Below are 7,162 nucleotides of genomic sequence, written 5' to 3'. Positions count from 1 at the left end.
GAGCAGACTTCTCATTAGAAACAACCTAAGTGAGAAGACATTGGGGCAACATCATAAAAGTGTTAAAAGATAAGAGTATCGGGTGCCTGGGTGGCTCAGTTGGTTAAGCGACTGCCTTCGGCTCAGGTCATGATCCCGGAGTCCTGGGATCGAGTCCCACATCGGGCTCCCGGCTCGGCGGAGAGCCTGCTTCTCCCTCTGACCCTATCCCCTCTCATGCTGTTTCTCTCTCTCTCTCTCTCAAGTAAATAAATAAATAAAATCTTTAAAAAAAAAAGATAAGAGTATCAAACTAGAATTCTTTTTTTTAAAAGATTTTTATTTATTTATTTGAGAGAGAGAGAATGAGAGAGAGAGAACATGAGAGGGGGAGGGTCAGAGGGAGAAGCAGACTCCCCACTGAGCATGGAGCTTGATGTGGGACTCGATCCTGGGACTCCAGGATCATGACCTGAGCCGAAGGTTGTCGCTTAACCAACTGAGCCACCCAGGCGCCCTTCAAACTAGAATTCTATACCCAGCAAAAATATATTTCAAAATTGAAGGTGAAATGAAGTCTTTCAACCTTGGCCTCATTGCCTTCCAGTTAGTAAATGTCCATTTAAGTTTCCTGAACCACTTTTATGTTCTTATTACTACATTCTCAGACCCCAGGTTAGGAACCACTGGCCTCCTAAAGGCATTCACATTTCAGAGTCAGAAAACTGTGAGGCAAGATCATCCTATGGATCCTACTGAGAGACTCCCAATATGATTTGAAGACAAAGATTTTGGCTTGAACTTCACACAGACCCTTCCCTGGTAGCAAGACACATGAGAATGCAGTAAACTGCTAAACAAAAAATTCCTGACTGGGAAAATATGTTTGTATGCTGTATGTGTGGAATGTACATATTAGAGGATCTGTTTTCAATATAAATCTATTAGATAATGTTTAAATTAAATAATAATTATTATTTATTAATTAATAGCTAGTATCTATAATTTATTGAACTCATACTATCATATTTTATGAGCCCAACATGGCATTATTGCAAACCCAACCACGTAATGGACCTCTTAATACATGCAACACCAAAAAAGAAAAGAACACTGCCAATTTAACAACACAATGCTAGCTTATCATTCATAATTCTATTTGAAAGGGCTTTTTAGACTCATCTCAACATGTACTATCTTGCATCATTTTCATAGGTACACAAAAAGAAACAGAGAGAGAGAATTAACTGCCTACGTTATTACTCAAAATGCTTATACTCAGTGTTCAGCCTTCTAAGTCCCTTTTGGCTCAGAGTGATACATATTTTTTCCTTTCCCATAGAATACCATCCTCTATGCCGTGAAATGCATTGATGATATAGCAGTTGTACTCTTGTTTCTGGGGGTATTCTTCCAAACCACTAGCACCCATTCTGCAAGTTTTGGTGTACAGTCTTTTACGGAAAAGTTGATGGAAGATTTTCAAATAGCAGCCAGGACTTATATTCACTCCTTGAATGCTCCTGGAATAACAACCAAGTTCACAGCTTTATGGGCAATGACAACTACATCTCAACATCCATTAGGCTGAGATCCATTGTGATATTCCATTGATTGTGGGACATGTCCTAACTTTGGAAAAGTTAAAATATGAAAAGGTGTTCTCAGAGGCAATAAAATATGTTTCAGGCACTTTTATTCATCACTCAATCAATATTTATTAAACTCCTATAAGGTAAGAGACACTAGGTTAGGTGCTGAATTACAGTAAAAATTAAATTGTAGAACATCCTTGGAGTCAAGAAACTAGTCTCTATTAACTCCCACCACAACCCTGCCAAGTTGGCGTGGATCTACTTATTTTGCTGGTAAGGAAACTAGTGGTGGAGTTTCAATAACAAACGAGGTCTTTCTTACTCCTAAATCTATATGCATTCCACTAAAAAATTAAAATAACATAATCTACAACAGAGATTTAGGCATTTCTGCATAAAGTTTTCACCAATTCCTTTAAAAAGAGACTGAAATAAATATGAAAGCTCACTGTATCACCCTTTAAAAGCATATAAATCTATTCAGCTCTTGTTCTAGAGTGTGGGGATAGACATTCTGAACTAAAAGCGTTTTACAGTCACTAAAGGACATCTTGGATGTTACTGTAGATAGAAAAGATATTTGTAATAGCTACAGCAAGGCATAACAATTAAGAGCACAAACTCTAAAGCTAGCTTGCCTGGGTCCAAACTGTACCACAGGTGTGTGACCTTGGGCAGGTTATTTAGCTTCATGCCTCAGTTTTCTCCTCTGTAAAGTGGAGTGATGATGTTTATATTTCCCCCGAAGTTGTAGTGAAAGTTAAATGAGTTAATATGTATAAAGCATTCAGAACAATATATTGCATATAGTCAGCATTATATAAGCGTTAGCCAAAAATACTACACTTAGAGTAGTATATTATTATACCTAGATTGGTATATCATATCTGGATTGGTATAACGTCATACCTAAATTGGTGCTACCCAAATCCTGGTGTTCAGAAAGAGTGATGGAATAAATCAGTAAGTGAATGAATGGGTGTGGCTTTCACCCGGGGCACTTCCGCATGAGGGTCGGCACATTACCCCAGCACCTGCTAGACACACACTCCGTCCACCCCTGACCATGCACATCAGAAGGCGAGTTCTTGAAGCATGAGCTCTAAAGAGAATTCAGAAATCATTCTGTCCTGCACATAAAATCCAGTTCAGACTTTAAGACATTGTTTATAGAAGTTCAACTCTAAGTTCGCTTAACCTTGAATGAATATTTTAAACATTATTTTCTGTCATGCCTCAGAAGATTTCTTTTAAGTGGTATCAGAGGAATAACTTTCAGTTAATACTGAATGAGTAGAATGGAATTGCTTAAGATCAATACCCATTTTTTTCTCCTTACTTCATAATTAATGGAGTGACGACTTTGCTTTGGCAACCATAGCTTATTATGGCAGGGGGTGAGGGGGACCCTGGGGGTGGGAGTGGGAGAAGCTGATGAAATCTACTTCTTGTGTAGTACTTTAGTCTCTTCTCATCTTTCCTGAGGGCTTCTTTGAAAGCTTCTGCCTCTGCTCCAATTTTTACTCATGTTGCTGAGAACAACGACTTAAGCATTATGAATTTGTTTTACAGTGAACTGATACGTGTTCTCTTTGCAGCTTTTAGAAATGTTGAAAGAAGAAACCTCTTGGCTATGCTTTTTGGAACTGCCCTGAGAAGCTGGCAAACAGAGGGCCACAAGGATGGAATGTTATGCCTTGAAAGAGTAGAGGAGAATGGAAAATGAACTTCAGCACTGGAGCATCAGAAGTATAGCCAGAAAGCCTGAGTCCTGATCTGGTACTTGGGTTTAGAGTAGTCCCCACTTTATCCACGGGGGATGCCTGAAACTTCACATAGTATCACACCCTACATAAACTATGTTTTTTCCTGTACATACAGGCTTATATAAAGTTTAATTTATAAATTAGACACAGTTAAAGATTAACAATAATAATAAAATAAAAACAATTTTAACAATATAATAAAAGTCATGTGAATGTTGCCCCTCTCTCTCAAAATATTTTATTGTACTGAACTCACCTATATTCTTGTGATGATGTGAAATGACAAAATGCCCACATGATGAGATGAGAGGTGAATGATGTAGGCATGTGACGTAGCATTAGGCTACTATTGACCTTCTGACAAGATGTCAGAAGGAGGATCGTCTACTTCTGGACTGTGGTTGATCGTGGGTAACAGAAACCAGGGAAAGTAAAACCTCAGATAAGGGGAGGCTATGTACACCATCGGGTTGGTCTATCTAGCACCCATTCCCTCTTTATTCCCTTTGGAGAATTCCTCATCTCTCACGCTCAGCTTGGGGATTTTGACTGGGGCTGATCACTCCCAATCCTAGAATGACCACATAATTGATCCTTCAAATTGGGACACTTTTTAAAGTAAGAGTTTTTTTTTAATTGCAATTATATAATTTTGGAAATATGTATTTACTAACCAACAAGTTGGTTTTATTAAATAGGTGGACACTTATAAAATAATTCTATTCAAAAATGTTTTCAAAAGTAAATTTTTTCGTGCACTTAGGTGGCTCAGTCGGTTAAGTACTTGCCTTCAGCTCAGGTTATGATCCCAGGGTCCTGGGATCAAGTCCCCTGTGGGGCTCCCTGCTCAGCAGGGAGCCTGCTTCTCCTTCTGCCTGCCACTCACCCTGCTTGTGCTTGCACACATGTTCTCTCTCTCTCTCTTTCAAATAAATAAACTCTTTTAAAAAAAGTAAATTTTTTCTTTAAAAAAACACATTCATGACCATTATAGCACAATGGAAGAAAAATTTCTTTATATTGATTTTTTGAACATTAAAAATAACAAGCAGAATAAGTATGCTTCATACATCAAGTACTTCAATCAATTTCTTAACCATATCTGTCTCTAGTACAATATCAAAGGTATTTTCTAAAGAATTAATGGTTTTAGAATTTAAATGTTCTCATAAAGTTGTACTGTTTTTCCAAGTTGCATTTTATGTTTAATAAATTTGAAATTGTTGAAAGCTTCAATCACCTCTTGTCTATAGATTCAAACATTTCTAATATCTGATTATTAGGCAGCTGAAAAAAAGCAAGTAGGTTTTTTTTTTTAAGATTTTATTTATTTGAGAGAGAGAGAGAATGAGAGAGAGAGCATGAGAGGGGGGAGGGTCAGAAGGAGAAGCAGACTCCCCGCTGAGCAGGGAGCCCGATGCAGGACTCGATCCTGGGACTCCAGGATCACGATCTGAGCCAAAGGCAGTCGCTTAACCAACTGAGCCACCCAGGCGCCCGCAAGTAGGATTTTTTTTAATCCAACTTTAATCACAAGAAATGTTTAGAAAATGTTTTTGTATAAAAATTGTGTAAAATTTGACAGCAAAACTCTGTTTTATTTTTTTAAAGATTTTATTTATTTACTTGACAGAGAAAGAGCACAAGCAGGGGAGCAGCAGAGGGAGAGGGAGAAGCAGGCTCCCTGGGGAGCAGGGAGCTCCATGCGGGGCTCAAACCCAGGACCCCGGGATCATGTCCTGAGCTGAAGGCAGACGCTTAACTGACTGAGCCACTCAGGTGCCCCAAATTAATTAGTAGAATATCACAGCTTATTTAGATGTAGCTAATTCCAAGCACAACTTAGCTCTATACATTTCACAGTTTAGTGAAAATTTTGTTTTACTTTGACATTGTGTTGCACCAAAAATTGCATTATGTTAAAAGTAATTTCATCTTCAATATTAAACTTTTTAATTTAATTTATGGCAATATTCACAATAATGTTATATTATTATTATTACAATGTTTCACCTTCAATAGAATGAATTTCCAGATTTATTTGTTTCCAATAGTTTGGTGAAAAATTCAAACCATTATAGAAATTAACTAATTTTCTTTTTTTTTTTTCAAGATTTATTTATTGGGGCTCCTGGGTGGCTCAGTCAGTTAAGCCACTGACTCTTGGTTTCCGTTCGGGTGGTGATCTCCTGGTCGCTGGATCAAGCCTGGGTCAGGGTGGTGCTCGGTGCCCAGTCTGCTCAAGATTCTCTTTCCCTCTCCTTCTCCCCCCTCTGCCCCTCCACCTGCTCGTGCTCTCTCTTTCTAAAATAAAAAACAGAATCTCTGTTTATTCATTTTAGAGAGAATTTTGTTTATTTATTTTAGAGAGAGAGCTTGTGCATGCTCAAGTGGGGGGAGGGGCAGCGGGCGAGGGAGAGAATCTTCAAGCAGACCCTCCCAGCTCAGCGTGGAGCCTTACATGGGGTTCAGTAACACAACCCATGAGATCATGACCTGAGCTCAAACCAAGAGTTTGTTGCTTAACTGAGCCCCGATGCCCCAGAAATTAACTAATTTTCTATTTGAAGCATCTCAGGAGGTAGATATAAAGTTAGCACCATTTAAGCATTTAAAAAGTTCTTCTTAATGGAGTCAAAACGTTAACAGTTATTATATTACTTTTTATATTTCACAGGAAACCTTGGTATAGAAAATGAGTAAAATTAATTTAAATGAGCAGTCACTCAATCTGAATGAAGAGTTATGCTTCACAGAATGAAACTCAAAAGCATCTACATTCACCATGCACATTAATTCATCATTATAAGCCCCAATCTTCTTTTTTGTCTTTATTTTTTATTTTTTTTAATTTTATTTTATTATGTTATGTTAGTCACCATACAATACATCACCAGTTTTCGATGCAGTGATCCACAATTCATTGTTTTCGTACAACACCCAGTGCTCCATGCAGTATGTGCCCTCCTTAATACTCACCACCGGGCTAACGCATCCCCTCATCCCTCTCCCCTCTAAAACCCTCAGTTTGTTTCTCAGAGTCCGTAGTCTCTCATGGTTCATCTCTCCCTCCGATTTTCCCCCCTTCATTTTTCCCTTCCTTCTCCTAATGTCCTCCATGCTATTCCTTATGTTCCACAAATAAGGGAAACCATATGATAATTGACTTTCTCTGCTTGATCTTATTTCACTTAGCATAATCTCCTCTAGTCCCATCCATGTTGATGTAAAACTTGGGTATTCATCCTTTCTGATGGCTGAGTAATATTCCATTGTATATATGGACCACATCTTCTTTATCCATTCATTTGTTGAAGGTCATCTCAGTTCTTTCCACAATTTGGCTATTGCGGACATTTCTGCTATGAACATTGGGGTGCATATGGTCCTTCTTTTCATTATATCTGTGTCTTTGGGGTAAATACCCAGGAGTGCAATTGCTGGGTCATAGGGTAGCTCTATTTTTAATTTTTTGAGACACCTCCACACTGTTTCCCAAAGTGGCTGTACCAACTTGCATTCCCACCAACAGTGTAAGAGGGTTCCCCTTTCTCCACAACCTCCCCAACATTTGTTGTTTCTTGCCTTGTCAATTTTTGCCATTCTAACTGGTGTAAGGTGGTATCTCAATGTGGTTTTGATTTGAATTTCTCTGATGGCTAATGATGATGAGAATTTTTTCATGTGTTTGTTAGCCATTTGTATGTCTTCTTTGGAGAAGTGTCTGTTCATGTCTTCTGCCAATTTTTTGACTTGATTATTTGTTTTTTGGGTGTTGAGTTTGAGAGGTTCTTTATAGATCTTGGATACCAGCCCTTAATC

This window comes from Leptonychotes weddellii, chromosome 2 (genome assembly GCF_054177405.1).
Source record: "Leptonychotes weddellii isolate Sample4059 chromosome 2, ASM5417740v2, whole genome shotgun sequence".
Classification (NCBI taxonomy): Eukaryota; Metazoa; Chordata; class Mammalia; order Carnivora; family Phocidae; genus Leptonychotes; species Leptonychotes weddellii.
This window is presented reverse-complemented; position numbering follows the sequence as displayed.